Below are 19,794 nucleotides of genomic sequence, written 5' to 3' on the forward strand. Positions count from 1 at the left end.
TGAATCCCAGATCTTCCATTTACTTATGCTTTGTGACCTACTTTGGGTAGGTCACTTAGTTTCTCTGAGATTCAGTTTCCTCAACTATAAAAAAGGAGTTGGACTAGATAAACTTCAAGGTCCCTCTCAAGGCTAAAACAATACTTCTTTAACCCTACTCTCATATTCCAATGACTATCTGATCTCCCTGACTGAGCTTTTCCCTACAATGACTAAGATAGAGGCTCACCAATGCTTCCCCATCCTATGTAGTACACATCCATGGCTTCTTGTATATTGCCCACAGGGATCCCACTCAATGGATTGGAGACTTTTTAAAAAAAATATTAATTTATTTTGATTTATCAATAAACATTCCATATGCTTTTGAGGTTAAAATTTTTCTCCCCCTTCCTCCCCACCAACCTCCCCAAGATGGCACACAATCTGATACAGGCTATACATTTACATTCCTATTAAACATATTTTCACATTAGTGGTGTTGTAAATAAAAATTAAAATCAATGGGAGGAACCATCAGAAAGAGGAAACAAAACTCAACAGAAGAGGAAAAAAATAGCAATTCAACTTTCATAGTTTTTTCTTCAGATGTGGATAGCATTTTCCATCACGAGGCCTCTGGAGATGTGTTAGATCCTTGTATTGCTGGAAATGGTTAAGTTTATCAATAGTAGTCTTTGCACATCATGGCTGTTATTGTGTACAATGTTCTTTTGGTTCTGCTCATTTCACTCAGCATCAGACCATACAAATCTTTCCAGGTTTTTCTGAAGTCAGCCTGTTCATCATTTCTTATAGCACAATAGTATTCCATTACATTCATATACCACAACTTGCTCAGCCATTCCCCAGTTGATAGGCATCCTCTCAATTTCCAATTCTTTGCCACCACAAAAAGAGCTGCTATGAATATTTTTGTACATGTGGGTACTTTTCCCATTTTTATGATCTCTTTGGGATACAGCCCTAGAAGTGCTATTGCTGGGTCAAAGTGTATGTACATTTTTATAGCCTTTTGGGCATAGTTACAAATTGCTCTCCAAAATGGTTGGATAATTTCACAACTCTACCAACAATGTATTAGTGTTCTAATTTTCCCCACATCTTCTCCAACATTTATCGTTTTCCTGTTTTGTTGGATTGGAGACTTTTCTTCCATTCTCTTGACATCACAATGATACCAGTATGGAAAATGGGTCATCTGTGGGTGATATTTCAGTCTTGCCCCAAGCCCTTTCAATTTCTGAAAAGAAATGGCATTAAATTAAAATGTATTAAGGACCATTGGATTTACACCTACACACATGCTAGTTCAGATTTGAAGTTTTCTATTCTATTTTCACAAACAGTTCCCCAATCCGTTTGTACAGACTATAATTTTCACATAAATGTCTTATAACTAGTAGCAAGCATTTAAAGAGCTTATTTTAAGATTTGCAAAGCACTTCACATATATTATCTCCTTTGATCCTCACAAAAACTCCATGAGGTAGGAACTAGTATTATCCCCATTTCACAGACGCACAAATGGAGGGTGGAAGTGGTTAAGTGACTTGCCTAAGATTACCCAGCCAGGAAGCATCTGAGGGAGAATTTGAATCCAGATTTTCGGGATGCAGTCAATCTCTCAACAAGCTTTCATTAAATGCTTTCTACATGCCAAACATTGTGATAAGCCTTGCTGATACCAATATAGCCAAAATAAATGGACAAACAAACATGGTCTCTGATCTCAAGGAAAATATACTCTATTGGGCAGGAAAAAAATGCAAAGAGCTACGTGCATATAGGATATGAACAGTGTGAAGAGAAGATAATTTCAGAGGGAAGGCACTAGGTGGAGGAGGGAAGACTGCTTAGAAAACATGGCATCTGAGGTGAGTTTTGAGGGAAGCAGGACAAGCCAGCAAGTGGAGGTGAGCAAGGAAAACATTACAGAGTAGGGAGAGTGTCTTCTGCAAGGACCAGCATGTTGGCCAGTGTATACATACTGTGAAGTGAGTGGAGTGGTGGGGAATAAGTTGTAAGAAGACTGGAAAGATAGGAGGGAGCCAGGTTGTGAAGGGCTTTAAATGCCAAATACAGCATTTTATTTTGGACCCTGGAGGCAATGGAGAGATGCTGGGATTTATTGAGTAAGAAAGTGACATGGTTAGGTGGGTGCTTGAGGAAGATCACTTTGGTAGATAAACAGATAGTGGATTGAAGTGGGGAGAAGTTAGAAACAGGGAAACCAACTAGATGACCAGAGCTTTATCTACCTCCGTTACATTACCTTGGCTTTGTATGTGACCCATGTCATAGAAATCATGAATCTAATCTAAGTGATTACTATTCCTTTGTGAATTTCTGTCTTAATTATCCTTTTTTTGCTTTTCCTTAAGCTTAACTAAATATCTTGGAGGTACAGTACCCATATCAGATTTTATGGTGAATCTCCTCTGTTCTCAAAGCCTTCGAGAGAGCTTCCTAGACTTGCCGTCATTTCTTAGGATGACTTCCTAGGTTCTTGCAATTAGCAGTGGCTTCCAAAAAGCTGAATAAAATGTAAAGGTATTGCACTGATAACATGAACAATTCTGTATATCCTCATGCCTCAGGCACACTAGACTAACTAGTCTTACAAATACTTTTGGGCTTCTATTTTTTTTTCTTAATTTTTAGGCTATCTAGGAAGCTACTTCTCACTAAGTGACCTAATGAATGAAGGACATACTCCAACCAGCCCAGACATTGTCATAGAAGTATTCCAAGGCCATTAGGAAATGCCCCTTCTAGAAGTTAGGGAACAATAACAACAACAATAACGTCAATGAGGACAGCAGCAACAGTGGTGATAATAATAATGGCAATGACAACAACATCAATAAAGCAAAATGGTGGAAGCCACTGGCCAGGAGCCTCAATCGGAGTGCCTATTCTGAATGCAAATGGCCCTAAGAGTCAGAATTTTCATGGTTCTCCAAAGAATCATCCATAGGGGCAGCTAGGTGGCCCAGTGGATAGAGCTCTGGCCTTGGAGTCAGGAGGACCTGATTTCAAATCCAGCCTCAAGACATGTCCAGCTGTGTAACGTTGGCCAAGTCACTTAATCCCAACTGCCTTACCAAAAAGCATAAAAAAAAAACCAATCCAAAAAAGAAACCAAAGAATCATCAATGATCACATAGAACTGATGGGAAAAGCACTCTATTGATTGTGAGTGAAGACGCTAATTCCAACCTTGATACTGCCTAGATTTGTGACCATGGACTAGTCTTTTTTTAGCCCTCTGGGGCCTTGAGATTCTTATTCTGGTTTTTAGGGCTGTCCAAAATGGTTATTGTAGTCCTTGCTAGCTGAACATGAGGAGCATCCAGACTGCCCTTCATTTTCTTCCCCAAGAGTTGGAATTTGTCTTCTTTCAATGAGGACAACTTCCTTCCTGAACAAGTTGTCCATCCTGTGAATATTAGCCAAGTAGCTACGTTTCTCTGACTAATGAGACTGCACTTCAGAGACCACCAGGAAAAAAGGATATATGTATGTACCTCACACACATCCAGACAGCTGATTCAGAGAGTAGGGGGGCATTTAAAATAGCTCCGAGTATTCTTTTGGTTAAAAGACAGGAACAAAGTCACTCAAAGGCTGAGGAAATCTTTTCTGTAAGGATGCTTCATTTGATTTTTCAAAGTGCAAAAACCCCAAATCCCCCACACAAGGAGAAACAGAGTTAAGCCGCACAGTTCCATCTCGAGTATGCAAATATCACAGCCCAGTCTTATGTCAGCTTGAACAGATAATGTCATGCAGAAAATTAAGACCATCTGATGAAATAATGTTGTGAAATGTGGCTTGAGAGAGCAGTGTTTTGTGTTATTGCAACTTGATATATTTTCACACCCAACCCCAAATGAACAGGAAAGGAACCTCAATTAAGGAAAAATTTGAAAATTTCAGACAAATTTACAAGGTGTTTACTGAAGGGAGAAGGGAGGAGGGAAGCTTAAGAAATGCTATTGCCTTGTAACAGTCTTCATCTCCTCAGTGTGTGTAAGGAACTGACTGTCTCAGCTTTTCATTTCAAGCTTTGAATTTAATCTGATGGCAGTTTGGATACAATAATGATGCATTTATTGTTAATTTCCTTAAAGCCCTGCAATCTAACAATGTTGACCATATCGCCCCAAATGTCGTCTGTGTTGGTAGGGATTTCTATATTTCATGGTGGAATGAAACTAGTTCCAAAGAAAAGATTAAGAGGAATAGAAGAGAAACAAGAATATATTTCCCTAGTAACTAGCTAGCCTTTCCCCCTCCCCTCTTCTGCAGACCTGTTTTCCAGAAGATGAGAAGGAGACTTGACAGGACTTTATTGGTTCATAAATTAACTGGGTAGATTTACAATCATCACTTGGAATGCCAGGAACTCTTTTTAGGAACTTATGAGAGAGAGAGAGAGAGAGAGAGAGAGAGAGAGAGAGAGAGAGAGAGAGAGAGAGAGAGAGAGATGTTTAGTTTAGAACATGAAACCAACACCGTGGTTATTATGGGGTAGGGGGAGCGAACTTGGTTCTCACACACATGGCAAGAATCTCATTCTCCCCTGACATAGCTATTTAGCTATTTTTGGCCACTGGGAGTATTTAAGCAGCCCTTCATTATTATGTTTCCTTTCCACTGTCAATCAATAAACAATAACACAGGTAGCTTTACTTAAAGCCATTAACAGTAATTTAAGCTATCATCATCAATATGGCCATTGGAATGGCAGTCACTGGGCTATATTAAGTCAATTTGTTTAGGTTGTCAGTCAATAAACATTTATTAAGTGCTTACTATATGCCAGGCACCATGCTAGTGGCTGGGGATACAAAGAAAAGTAAACACAATTCCTGCCCTCAAGATGCTCACATTCTAATGGGGGAGGAGATAGCATGTCAACAATTCTGCACAAATGAGATATATAAAGCAAATTGGCGCTAATCTCAGAGGTGAGGTTGTAGCAAGGGGAGCCAGGAAAGGCTTCTTGCAGAAGATGGGATTTTTGCTGAGACTGGAATGAATCCAGGGAAGTCAGGAGGTAGAGGGGAAGAGAGAAAACACTCCAGGCATAGGGCATAGCCAGGGAAAACGCACAGAGTCCAAAGTAGGGGAGGCTAGTGTATGAGATCACAGAAGCATCATAGAAGTCTGAAGTGTCTGTGGCTTCTTTCGTCCTTGCAAAATAAATCCGAAGGTAAAGGGAAGTGAATTAATTCCTCCTTCCTCCCAGGATGTAAATTGTTCCACTCTGGGGGATAACTGTCCTCTGCTTAGGTGAGCTGTCTAGCCCAACCCTCCTCATTTAATGGATGAGAGAACTGAGGTTATGTGTCTTTGTCCATGGGCACACAAGGTTAGAAAGAAAATTCAGAGATTTTGGAGCTGGAAAATGAGTTCAGAGGACATAGAGTCTAAACTCTTCATTTTACCAGAAAGGAAACAGAAGCTCTGGGAGAAAGTGAGTGACTTGACCAAGGTCACGCTGATAGGAAGCATCAGAGGCAGGACTTAGTTCCTGTGACTTGAGAATCAGGACTCTTTTCTGCAGACAAGGTTTTTTTTTTTTTTTTTCTGTCAGCTAGGGAGGGCCACTAGATAGTGCAAGGGATAAAGTACTGGCACTGGAGTCAGGAAAACCTGAGTCCAAATCCAGCCTCAAACACTTACTAGTTGTGTAACCCTGGGGCAATTCACTTAACATCTGCCTAACTCAGTTTACTCAACTGTAAAATGGGAATAATAATAGAACTACGCTCCCAGAGTAGTGGCAAGGTTACAATGTGATATTTGTAAAGCACTTAGCACAGTGCCTGGCTTATAGTAAGTACTTAATTCTTATTTCCTTCCTTCCTTCCTTCCTTCCCTTCCTTCCTTCCTTCCTTCCTTCCTTCCTTCCTTCCTTCCTTCCTTCCTTCCTTCCTTCCTTCCTTCCTTCCTTCCTTCCTTCCTTCCTTCCTCCCTCCCTTCTTTCCTTCCTCAGATGCATGCATCAAATAAATTCGTTAGTATCAATATTCTAAGTCTTCCATTGGCACCTCCTAGAGCTAGAGATGCATCTACATAACTTGCTTCCTGCAGTGCCCAGAATGGTGCCAGGCTCTGGTTCACTGTGTGTTTCAGTCATAAGAAGGATCATGCTGGATGCTTATTTAAATTCTGATCCCTGCACTCTTGTGGAGGCACACCCACCACTAACCCAAAGGGCTGCCTCTTTAGCCAAAGAAAACCTGAGCCCCATTTTCTTATGATCCCACAAGGTTCAGCTAGTTTTTCAAGTAGGATGAGGCTAATTACAGGAGGCAGGGAACAAGGAAAATAGCTCCTTGTTTAAAAGCATCCCCATATTTTCCTGAGATGAAGAGCAAATATTTTGTTTAAATAGCAAGCAATTTTCTATAAAAAATTTCTACTGCTTGAAAATTCTCCTTATGATTTATTGCTGCCTTTTTAACCTAAAAAAATATTAATAACTGAGAAGCCCCGGTTGGTGTCTATATTACACTTAAACACAAATAGTCACATTATATCTGGTGTGGCCATGTTCAATATTTTCCTTTCATGAAGGTTGCATGGACTTATTAACTGAGGCCAGAAAATAAAAAATAGAGGCGTCACCATTCCTGGGTTCTCATTTTATACAGTAATAACCGTAACAATAATAAAGCAGCAACTTTCAGAAGCTGGGCTGGGGAAACACAGAGTGCCTCTCTCCTTATGGTTTTTTTTCATTTTCTACCACACAGTTCTCATTCTCTCTCTCTCTCTCTCTCTCTCTCTCTCTCTCTCTCTCTCTCTCTCTCTCACTCTCCTCTTTCTCCCTCCTCTCTCTCTCCTCTTTCTCCCTCCCTCCATCCCTCCCTCCCTCATTGTCTCTTCATCCTTTCTCTCTTTCTGTCCCTGTCTCCATGTCTCTCTCTGTCTCTCTGTCTCTGTCTCTATCTCTCTCTCTCTCTTTCTGACTGTTTCTCTCTCTTCCTTTCCTTCTCTCTGTGTAGACGTATGTCATCATTCCGCTGTTTCTTCTGGCAAAGCCAGAATCCAGAACAGAATCCTTGTGCAAAAGCAACCAATAAATTAGAGCTCTTTGTGAGCAATTTGCTGTTAGTTCTATTCTCCCTGCCTATTAAGATTCTTTATTTACTTCACCAAGAGATTTCTGCTGACAAGTCCATCCATTTACTACTAGCCTAGATAAAATGCTAATAAACAAAATGTCAAAAAATGTATTCATGGGACCTGCCCCATGCCTCTCCTCCTCCTAATCCCAACCCTCCCCCTTCCTTTTTTCCCTCTTCCATCAGGCCTGTTATTAAAGGGCAAAATTGAGCTAAAAAGTTAAAAATGGATGTTCTAGGAGAAGAGTTTCATTTAGTTAAGGATTGTTGTTGCACATTTTTTAAATGACCAGAACTGGTTTATGTCTATATAGATATTAGATTTGTTATACATACAAAAATATACATGCACACATATAAAATAGTGTATGTTTGTACACATACATATATGTATACTTGCTGTATACATATATGTATGTGTGTGTGGTGGGTAGCATGGCACAGTGATTAGAAATTACAGTCTCAAAAATCTGAGTTCAGGTCTTAACTCTTGACATATACCAACTCTCAAAGATGACAAATCACAGAAAAGATATTGGGAATGAATAGTAAAAAAAAGACAAAACATTATTTATTAGGAACTACCTATTTTGATGAAATCACATGTTGGTCTCTCAGATACATGTGCCATATGTGTGTGTACATATTATATTATATACATGCATATTTGAATATTTTTATGTGTATAGATATAAGGGGCAGCTAGGTGGTGCAGTGGATAGAACACCAGGGCTGGAGTCATCAGGACCTGAGTTTAAATTCAGTCTCAGACACTTACAAGCTGTGTGACCCTGGACAAGTCCCTTCACCCTGTTTGCCTCAGTTTCCTCATCTGTAAAATGAGCTGGAGAAGAAAATGGCAAACCACTCCAGTATCTTTGCCAAGAAAACCCCAAATGGGGTCATGAATATTTGGATACAATTGGACAACATCAAGGTCAAGGTAGAGATCTAGTACCCTCAAAATCATGCTGTTGTTTTAAGCTTTAAGATCTTAAAATTGTACTAAGACTTTTGGAGTATGATGTATGTAGAAAAGAAGAAGGGAAAAGAAGTAAAGAGAATGGAAGGAGAGAGACAGACAGAGACAGAGAGACTCAGAGAGAAATAACCCATTCCAAACTCAGACCATTTTCTACTTACAGCAATTGGCCTGATGAAGCTGATCAAATTTAGTTAATATGTCTCAAGTTTGGGGAGGATGGGGTCAGGGATGCTACCTGAAGAAGGAGTGCTGAAGCCTCTCCCTTGGTTAAGCTTAAGATGATTTCGTAAAGACTTTACTGTCAGGAAATTTTCTTAGAGTATTTGGTGGATGGTGATGGCAATGGTGTTGGAGGTGGGGTGGTGAGGGAGACAAGTAGACTTGGACATTTCTTTCTAGCACAAAACTCTACTTGAGACACCTATAATACAAACCAGAACTCCCCCCTTCCCCCGAGGGCACTGTTATACATTTATTATAAAGCAAAGATTAAAACAATTTTATGGAAATTAAAGATAATATGGAACATTTGTCTCTCTGTCCCAGTCAAAGTGCAACAGGAGGCAGTTCCACAAATAGCTCTGGGCAGATTCCATGGGAAGTGATGGAATGACTGGAACTGAGGTACAGGCAGGTTGGCGGGCAGGCCACGCAGTTAGGCGAGGGTGGCTCTTTCAGGGCACTGGGTGGCAATTGTGGCCCACTGAAAAATGATTCTTCTGAAAATTCTGAACAATGGCCAGGTAAGGGGTACTTAAGTGGCCTGCCCTCCTGAAATCCATCTCTCATGAATGGATCTTGGAATGGGTACTTGGGGAAATATTAGAGACGTTTTTTTTGTTATTTCCCTTTTTTATGTCAGTCACTGAAAATATACTCCCTGCAAAGCTCACACTAGCTCAAAGCTGGGAGCACTTCAGTTTTACACACAGTCAAGTCCCATTAAGATGTTGATGTCCAGGGACAATGATATTGCCTGTGCTGCCAGGAGAGAGGGAGACACTATACTTGTCTAGGGACACAGGGGACATGCTCTGCCATTAGTTTACTCAGAACCATAATATATTCTCTCCTTCCCACTCACATTAGTATGAGGAGCTCCTCATTGGTCAATTCCATTTGCTTATGTAGATCTTCAAGCCATCTCTAGCACAGGGTCTTAGAAGGTGCCTGGGGGGCTAAGAAGTTAAGCGAATTTCCCATGGTTACCATATGCATGACAGACTGAGAGGGAGGTATTCTAAAGGAATTTAACTGTGTTTTCATCCTTTCTTTAGACATGTCTCCCTCACTACCCAGTCAGAAGGCTCATGGGTAAGCTGATCTCTTAGTTTGTGAAGATATATTTGGGGTTAATATAGACTTCCAACACAGTCATTCAAAGGCTCTTAAGGTGAAGGTCAGGGACCTTCCATGGTTGAGGATGATCAAATGCTTCAAGACAACGTTGTTTATGGTCAGAGTTGATCAAAAGTCTATTTTCCAATCTTGGGCCCATCACTAAATCAAAGAGAGTTGGAAGAAATTTCCAGCACCATCTAACACTAGTGCTCTCGTGGAGGCCAGAGGAAGCAACATGAGGGCACTATCAAGGTCTTTCTGAAGAACTTTGGAATCGATTCCATAACATGGGATACAATGGATCAGGATCACCCAGCAAGGTGTGCCTGCATCAAAGAAGGCATTGTGCTCTATGAGCAAAGCAGTCATAGTAGCTCAAAAGAAACATGAGGTGTGTGAATTTCAAGACACGTACATCCCGAATGTTCATGTGAACTACTTGTGCCCAACCTGTGGTAGAGCCTTCCAAACTTGTGTTGGTCTGATCAGCCAGGTGGATACACTATACTGGACTCCAATACAGTGATATAATTTTGGTACTCTTTGAGAACAAAGGACACCAGCCAACTGAGTTCAAACCCTAATAATCCATGAATTGTATTGACAATACCCAGATAAGTGACCACAAAACATTTTCTTTAACATCTCTCTTGATACAAAACTCATTATTTCAACAAAGCAGCCATTTTGTTGAGAGTTTTTTTTCTATATTAAGCTGAGTTTTCCTCCTTATAACTTCTACTCACTGATCCGTGTTCTCCCTTCTGACCCTAATTTTTCCCTACATTTTTATTAAGTACTTGCTATATGTGAAGCTCTATGTTAAACACTGGGAGCCAAACACAAAAGTAAAAACAACTGCACCTGGAGTCTGCAAGACCCAATTTCAAATTCAGCCCCAGATACTTCCAGCTGTGTGACTCTAGGCAAGTCATTTAACCTTTCTCAGTCTTAGTTTGCCCATCTGTAAAATTGGAATAATAATATCATCTATGCTCCAAAGTGATTGTGATGAGTAAATAATATTTGTAAAGTGTTTTGTAAACCTTAAAGTGCTATGCAAATACTAGCTATTATCATTATTATTATTATGCTTTTTGTTGCTCAGTTATTTTTCAGTCATGTCTGACTTTTCATGACTCCATTTGGGGTTTTCTTGGCAAAGGGTTTTGCCTTTCCTTCTCCAGCTCAACTTACAGATGAAGGAACTGAAGCAAATAGGATTAAGTGACTTGCCAGGGTCATACAGCTAGTAAGTGTCTGAGGCCAGATTTGAACTCAGGTTCTCTTGATTAGAGGCCTGGCACTCTAACTACAATGCCACGTAGCTGCCCCATTATTACCCTTAAGGGGTTTAATTAATAGCTGATATTTTATAATGCTTTTAACACATATAAATCACTTTAGGGATAGAGACTGGATCTGTGATATCACTGATATTGGGAACATCTGAATAAAGAAACCTCCTGTACCAGAATAGGTCAATAATTCTCTACAACTTCAGGACCTTAGCGAGCTGCCTAGGGCACCAAGAGGTCAATGACCTGCCCAAGGTCACCTAGGCAGTGTGTGTCATCTGATTGGTTTCAAGGCCAGCTTTCTATCTACTCTGCCTGCCTTTCAGCTTCTTCAATAATCGACCTCTTAAGGTCAGTACTACAGGCAGCCTCATCTCTAATTTATAGGTGAAGGAAGTGAGGGTTAGAGAAGTGACTTAGTGGTAGCCACACAGCTAATATCAGAGGCAGAATTTCAACCTACCATTTCTTGACTTCACCTACTTTCCCATTCCACTCATTTCAATATATTATCTATCTATCTATCTATCTATCTATCTATCTATCTATCTATCTATCTATCTATCCATCTATCTATCCATCTATCTGTCTGTCATCTACCTACCACCTCCAATCTAGTCATGTAATTTCTCAGTGTAAGGAGTTTCTCAATGAGGAAATTCCTTTTACCAAGGTATATATTTACAATTATCCTATAACTCCCAATATCAGAGATATGCCAAAGTCACTGAGAAGTTAAATGACTTGTTCAGGGTCCCTCAGTCATGTGCTGGAAGCAGAACTTAAATCCAGGTCTTGCCACATCTGAGGCTGGTTCTGTTTTAGATACTGAGAAGTTAAATACTTACCAGAATCACATTGCTAAAATGTGTCAGAGGTAGGGACTTGAACTCAGGTGTTCTTGGCTCTGAGGCCAGCCCTTGACCACCAAGCCATACTGCCTCTTCGTGAGAGACATCAGATGATTTAATTACTCTTTCTCAACCTCAATGTCTTGAGCTATAAAATGGGGATAAAAAGACTGCCCACTGACTTGTTTTGCATGGACACTGAAAGGATTATGGTTTGCACACCCTGTAAAGAATTTTTAGAACTCCTCCAGGGAAACCTTGAGTCTAATGGAAAGTATTATCAACCAATTAATTATTATAAGTAATAGCAACAGTCTATTATAGCACAGCTTTTTAAAAAGTCAGATTTATCCACATTTGAATTCTGACACCAGATCCTACCAACCAATCCTTACCTCTTTCATTCCAGGCCTTTACAATATGGCTTTTACATACAGAGGCATAATGTATTACAGACTCTTGAAACACCTCCAATTTTAAGTCTCCCCCCATCCCCTCCTTTCCTCTAATGAAAAGTCAAGGTTAAAGGCAGTCCGGACTAAGGTGAAGCCTGCTAAGTCGCGTCAGCCAGGTGATGCTGCGAAGCTTAGAGGGTGATGCTGAACAGGAAGGGGGAGATGGAGAGATTTATGAAACACACAGAGGGTTTCTGCACTTTACCATTAAAAATACACTAGGGAAAAAGAAAACCCCAAACCCCTCAAACCTACCACCAAGCACTGAAAATAGAAGGAAAAAAGATGTTTTGAACTTCTCCTTTCCCTTTGCTTCCTCTTGCCTCTCCAATATGGATTGCTCCCCCAACTCCCCAATGCAGGGATGTATTCTGTTCAATAACTACAAAAGCCCTCCTGTTGGATTTCATTTTTTGAACAACAACATGAGAGACCTATTTCACAATCAAAAAAAGACACTGAGGCTGAGGGTTACTGGGTAATAACACTTTTCAAGGGGTGTTAAAGGCACAAAGCCTTCATTATTACCTAATAACACTCACCCTTGAGTGTCATTGCTTAATTAGGGTTTGGGGAATGTTTGGGCAATAAAATAATCAGTCTATATTATCCAACACATATTGATGTTCAGCCAAACAATATAGCTGTTTCTTATCTTGTAATGAGGTTAAGGCCTGTTCCATTAGAAGGCTCACAAATAAAGTCTTGTGTGTATTTTTCCCTCCTTTTAAATATTTTGAATATATGAATTCATCAGGATTTGGGGGATTAGGTAACTGCTGTCTACACAAAAAAATCTGCAAAATTTTTCATTACTTTTTTATTAGTTGGCAGCACGTAGGCTAACTGTGAACTTTTATGGAGTTATAAACATAAAGGACCTTCTGATACTGGGATGATGATAATTCTAAATTTCCTCTTTGCAGCTGCGGTTGATCCCCTGTATTTGGTCAAAATCTCTTTTTTTGTGTGACTTAACAGAGAAAGTTGGCTCAACTACTGTATTGCCTTGGAGCAATTTTCTCAGGAAGTCCATGAATTAAACCCACATGGTTACACAGTCCCCCTCCCCACCTTTCCCCTTAAGGTGGTTATAAAATGGAGGGTCAAAAGCAAAGCTGTTTATTTTACTTAACATTGGGGCCCGTTAGTAGATGAGTTTCTAGTGGGGCTTATGGACGAACCACATCATTCAACCAGCTTCTTTACATTACTAAACATGTATTAAATTGTGCCATAAATATTCATTTAACATTCAGAAGTTCAGATTTCCCCCAAATGCATATGAATGAACATAGAGCCAAGTTGATTAGTGAGTTCTACACACTCAATATGGCATCAACAATAACATGATCATGGTATTTTTTTTTCCATCATAGCAACAATAACAACAACAAAAAAAGATGTTAAGTAGCATTCCTTCATGTCACAGTCAACAGAAGTATGTGAAGTCCTGGGTCTGAGGACCCTATTTAATCCAATATTGGGAACCTGGCCTTGGCACTGGACTTGTGGGATCTGGATTGAGGGAAATGGATAGCAGGGAAGTCTGACATTCTGCCAATGGAGTCTATTAAATATGGGTTAAAATCAGAGGTGGTATAGACTCTCAACTCCAGGTTGGTGGTAGGTGGAAACCAGCAGAGGTTTGGCTGCCATTGGACCATCCATGGCTTTAGAAATGGAGGGTGGGAGTAAGGGTGAGAACTAAAGCTTTGTAGTGCCAAGGCTGACTGGGCTTTCTAGTGTTCTAGTGGGCAACATTTTCTGTCTGGCCTCTTCTTAACTTCAGCCCTTCTACTTGGCAATTCATGACAATAAACCTTGAAAAAGTAGCTCATAGTTTTCCTCTTCTCAATGTATCATATTGATAGGGCATAGATTTTGAGCCAGAAGGGTCCTTGAAGGTAATTGAACCAAATCATTTCATTTTATACGTGAGCAAAATGAGACCTGAGAAGAGGCAGTATCATCAGAGTCATGATTCAAATGGAGGTCTTTCCATTGGCTTCTGGGGTCTTATCCATCCTTTCACCCTCAGTCAATAGTTATGTGGCAGATGGTTTATAAATATATGTTAAATTTTACCAATATGAAGAAAGGGGTATAAAAGATTATTCTTTTGTATTAAGCTATTTGACTCTGATAAGATTGGGCAACTTGGTGCCACAATGGATAGAGCACTGGGTCCGTAGTTGGAAACACTTCCTGAGTTCAAATCTGCCCTCAGATACTTATTAGCTGTATGACCCTGGACAAATCACTTAACCTTATTTGTCTCAATTTCCTCATCTGTAAAATGAGATAGAGCAGGAAATGGCAAGACACTTCAGTATTTTTGCCAAGAAAACCCCGAATGGCTTTGTGAGAAGTCAAACATGACTAAAACAACTAAACAACAGCATCTTACTCTAAACATTTGAGTTTGAAGGGATCTTTTTTTTCACTCAGTCAATAAATATTTATCAAATACCACTATGTGCCAGGCATGGTACTGAGTACTGGGGGTACAAATAAATAAGGGTAAAAGAAAAACAGATCCTGATCCCAAGAAGCTCACAGCCTAATGGAGGAGGCAATGTGCAAATAAACAAAATATATACTGGGAAGTAGTCTATGAGGGAAGGCATGAAGATTAAGAAGGTCTGGGTTAAATTTCTTGCAGAAGTGAGACCTTAGCTAAAAGTCAAAGAAAGCAAGGTAGCAGAGAAAAGGAGAAAGAACATTCCAGGCACTGGGAACAGACAGTGAAAATGATTGAATCAAGAAATAGAGTAATCTGTGTGAAAAATAGCCCAGAAGACAGGGTCACTGGATTATGGGGTACGTGGAGGGGAGTAAAGTGTAAGAAGACTGGAAAGGTGGGAAGAAACCAGGTCATGAAGGGCTTTGGAAGCCAAAGTGGGGATTTTACATTTGATCCTGGAGGTAACAGGGAGCCACTGGAATTTATTGAATATTGTCAGACCTCTTCTTAAGGAAGATCAATTTGACAGTTGAGCCAAAGATGGATTGAAACAGGGAGACCAGCCAGTGGGCTACTGCAGTAGTACAGGTGTGGGGTCACCTGACTTTGCTGGGGGTTTACAGTTTCCTTCTTTGAAAAATGGGAGGAAACCCCCCCCAAAAAAAAAGAAAAAAAAGAAAGAGAAAAAAAAGAAAAATGAGGGGACCAGGGCTAGATGATTACTAAGCTCTCTTCTAGGTCTAAAATACTATGGTTCTCAAAAATAACAATAATAATATATACATGATATTATATAGAACATTGATCAGCAGAGTTAAGGGAAGCAACATTTGGAATTCCAAATGCCTTTTTTAATATGGATACTTAAAACCAACAGAATCCATATGTGCAAATCAAATCTGTCTGAGAGAATAAAATTTAATTAATTAAATCATAAAAAACCACGTGTGTTAGGCTAAAATGGGCATGTCTTCACTACGTGCCAGTATGAGGGTTGGGGGATCTGGAGAGAGGGCAATTTAGACCACTTGGATATTCATCAACAAAGTAATGAAAATTTCAGGTCATGAGAGCATGTGAAATCCAGGACAGTAAAGATGTGTAGGACAAGAAAGGAATTGTGTGTTGTCAGGACTAGGAAGAAGACTAGCTAGAATACTTTGAATATGATGAGTGGGATTAAATTAACAAATACAATCTCCAGTGATGAAGAAGAACAAATTGGAGAAAATGTAGGGAGATTACAATATGGAAAAGAAAAGAGAATATAAAGGAGAGAAGGGACAGATAAACACACACAGAGAAAATAAACAAACAGGAACAGAGAAGGTGGGAGAAGGATGGGAATGGAACAATGACGTTTTCAACTCTGGACACCATATTTTAAGTGGACCATTGACAAGCTCACCCTTGTCCATAAAATGGGGATCAGGACAGTGAGGGAATTCAAAACCATGTTGTATGAAGCTTGGGAGTGAATAATAGGGTACTGTATGGTGTAATGGAAAGAAGGCTAGATGTGGAATCACAAGACTTGGGTTTAGATCCTGGCTCAACCTTGCATAAGACACTATACTTTTCTGGCCCCTACCTGTTTCAAGTGTAAAATGAAGGGGTTGGATAAATTAACCTCTAAGTTCTCTTCCAACTCTAAGTCGGTGATGCTATGGCTCTGTGACATGGTCACTGTCTTTGATTACTTGAAGGTGCATCTTGTGAAAGGATTAAATTTATTCTGCTCAGACTCCAGAAGGCAGAAATAGAACCTCCAGGTAGAATTTTCTAGAGAAGTTGATTTTGGATTTTCTCATAAGGAACAACTTCTTAATAGTATGACCTGTGCCCAAGAGGATTGGGGTCATGAGAGAATTTTCCATCCCTAGGTGCCTTCTAGCAAAGGCTGGATGACTTAATCTGTCAGGAGGTTATGAATGATATCCAACTGTGGATAAGGGGTGGCTATGATGACCCCTAAGCTCTTGGAAATTTAAGATTCTGTGAGAAGCACTGACTCAGGGAAAACATAGAGAAGATTCCAGGCAGAAATAAAAGCCAAGACTCTCTTGTCTAATAGAGGATGACTAGTCACTTTGTAGTAGATTAATCTAATAATTATTTATGACATAATTCTTTTTCTAAAAGCAGAGAAAAGCCACATCAGCCAGTAATAGTATCCTTCTTTGTCTCTAAGTTTTATCCTTTGTAAAATTACAATATTCACTTGCTCTGTGGAGTTATTTAGAAATAATAAATACAAATTGCTGTAGGGCTCAGGGGTGGGATCAGTTGGGGTGATGGCTATGGAGAGGAAATAGGAGAAAGAACCAGCAGCAGGTTGGAAAGCCAACACATTCATACATTGTCAATTTGCCCTAGGAACTCAGTATTTTTTCCTTATTAAGCCTTGGAAGTGGATAAGAGAATTGAAGAAGGAAGAGTACACGCTCCTATCCAAAGCCCAGTGCTTCTACAATGCAAGAACCCCAATTCAGTATTTTAATCTTGTCTTTCAGATCTAGAAAAAAAGGATATCTTCGAAGGCTTTCTTGCCCCTCTGACTTCTCACACATGCCATTCAATATGGAAATATAATAAAGAGCTGGCAGGAAAGTGTAGTAGTTGGAAAGCCAGCCTGGGAATCAGGAAAATCCAGATTTAAATCCTACTTCTGACACACATTAACTGTCTGACCTTGAACAGGTTATTTATCCTTTTGGCCCCTCAGGAAAATCTAAAATACTATAGTTATAGATGAGTTGCTGATCTGCATTGGCAAAGGGAGCTCCCAATCATTCATACAAAATATGTATATTATTAGATCAATCAAAAAAAGGCCACATTAGCAATTTATGTAAATTCCTTCATTTTAGGACTATTTTTCCCTTTCATCTATGGAAAGTAAGTTCATTGTTATTGCCACAATCAACTCAACTGAGTCAACAATTTTTCCTGAATAGTCATGATCTGCTGGGCTTTTTGCTAAAGAAAAGAATATTCTCTCTACCAGAGTGCTTGGCACTGTCAACATCAGAAATGGATATGATTTTATAAGTCGCACGGACATGAAAGAAGATTCATTGCCATCTGATCTGCTGCTGAAACCTCTTGTATATTGTCTTCTCTATTAGAATGTGAACTAGTTGACATCAGGGAGAGTTCCCACTTTTGTATTTGTATCCCCAACTCTTAGTACAGTGCTTTGCATATTGTAAACGTTTAATATGTTTTTTTTCATTCATTTACTATGATTTTGTTCAATGCTAGCAGGCAGGCTAGTTTAAAACAAAGCTCCACCATGGAGCCCTTTGGATGAGTGGGAAGAATGCTTCATGGCCATATTCGAACCCTTCAATTGCTATGGCTTGGTACAGGTGCAAGATGTACTCTAGGACACCTTCAAAATGATAAGCTCAAAGTGTTGTGTCAGCAAATGCTTTGAGATTCCAGCTGTCCAGGCTAGTGGCTGGGGTGGTTTCTTCCAGTGATGGGAAAATAGGTCCAGGGAACAGAAGGATCAGCCCATTTTACCCATGAGACAGTCTGGAATCTACACTTTTTTTTTTTTTGCTGAGATTGGTAATGGGGAAAGGCTTCTCAGCTGGTCAGTTCTTGCTATATTTAATTTGACAATTAGCGTTAGCTAAAATTGAGGAAGACAGCATTCTTACTCATACAGTATCATAATCCCCATCCCTTCCTGTCCAATCTCTGCATCATACCGAATTTGCTATGTTCAGAGTTTTGCTCAACCTCCCTCTTGCCATGAATTTCCTCTCTCTCTCTCTCTCTCTCTCTCTCTCTGTCTCTCTCTCTCTCTGTCCTTTTTTCTTGCTTACATGGCCTTTCTTTACGTATACATGTCATCTGCTCCTCAAATTTTGCAGTATTCCTTTTCTCTGAGGAATTTCTAGGGGAGTATTATTTTCTCATTATAGCCAAACACCAGGAAATCGAGAATGGTTGAGTATTCCAAGATTCCATAAACAGCCTGAGAGATTACTGGATTTTAACCAGCCTCCCACATCAATTTTTAGTAAATGGGGATGCATTAAATGGCTCCAACAGGTGGATGATTATAAAAAGAATGTCAGATTTTCTTTTTGGTCGAAAGTAATACTGGAATATAGGGTCTACCATTACTGTGGTGCTTAGAGGCAAATGGTTCAAGGAGTACAATAACATAAGGGCCTATGAGAGCCAATTAATCCATTAGAGGAAAATTCCATTTATTAGAAAAAAATGAACACCAGCTTTAAAGAGGAACTGTGGACAACCTTTCAAACTCAATTCTATCCCAGCAAGTAGTGCTTTCAGTGAATAATTTAAAATCCTGTAATAGAGAAACATAATCGCTATTTTTACCAGAATTCGCTCTTTTTTGGTGGGGGGACTGTTAAAAACCTCACGTCATTGACACTAATTCTTTTGGCATCTTCCTGGCAACCGCTCTTGGCCCCCCAAAGTGGAGACGCCTAAATGCAAAACAAGTCCTTGGCTCCATTCCCTCACCCCGGCACACTCCGGGGTTTTATTTATGGCTAAATTGAAGCTGCTTGTCAGACTCGGGTCCCTCCGAACAAAATTTTAATAATTAACTGGGAAAAATGAACATGATCGCTTCTGACACACCTACACTGGTAATTATTGCTTTGAGGCCATTTACTAATGAAATTAATGTATTCATTGCCCTAACAAATTAGCATAACTCATACATAATGCCCCACATTTCAAGACCTCGCTGGAAAAACAACACTTAATGCCGTTGAATGAAATGGCAAGGGCATCGGGTAGAGACAGCCTGGGCTGAATTACTGCGTGGTTAAAAAAAAAAAATCCCACAATGGCTAAGCGTTCGTCATAATGCAAAATGTAAACACAATGTGAGGATTAAAACCACTAATAGTGTAGTCAAGAGTGTACAATTGATGATTATCTTTGCACTTCAAATAAGCAGTTATTACAATGGCAGTAACCATGGAGTATAATTAACTAGCTACTTTTGCTGAGCTCCAAAAGTATGAAAAGAACGCTTAGCAGAGCAGCCTCTTCTTCCCCACCCTACTGATAGTGAAGGCAGTAGAGTCGAGGTTGCTTCTTTGTTGGGTTTCTTACTAAGTGAACTTGGTTGGGGAGATCATTATGTTTGCAAGCATTTATTAAAGGTACCTAATGTGTGCCAGGCACTCTGCTAGACACTCTGGCCACAAAGACAAAATCAGAGTCCCTGCCCTCCTCGAGTTTATATTCTACTGTGG

At 39.8% G+C, this 19,794-nt stretch overlaps 1 long non-coding RNA gene across 1 annotated transcript in view; it reads right to left on the minus strand.

The window, feature by feature from the left end:
* Positions 1–360: 360 nt before the first annotated feature.
* Positions 361–19,794, minus strand: part of LOC144457845 (uncharacterized) — a 54,090-nt gene continuing 34,656 nt past the window's right edge. The window contains exon 3 of the long non-coding RNA XR_013487395.1: positions 361–1,243. This is a non-coding gene — a long non-coding RNA (uncharacterized LOC144457845). The remainder of the gene's footprint in view (positions 1,244–19,794) is intronic.

The sequence above is a fragment of the Phascolarctos cinereus genome, unplaced genomic scaffold, assembly GCF_003287225.1.
Source record: "Phascolarctos cinereus isolate Bilbo 61053 unplaced genomic scaffold, phaCin_HiC Scaffold_5;HRSCAF=322, whole genome shotgun sequence".
Lineage (NCBI taxonomy): Eukaryota > Metazoa > Chordata > Mammalia > Diprotodontia > Phascolarctidae > Phascolarctos > Phascolarctos cinereus.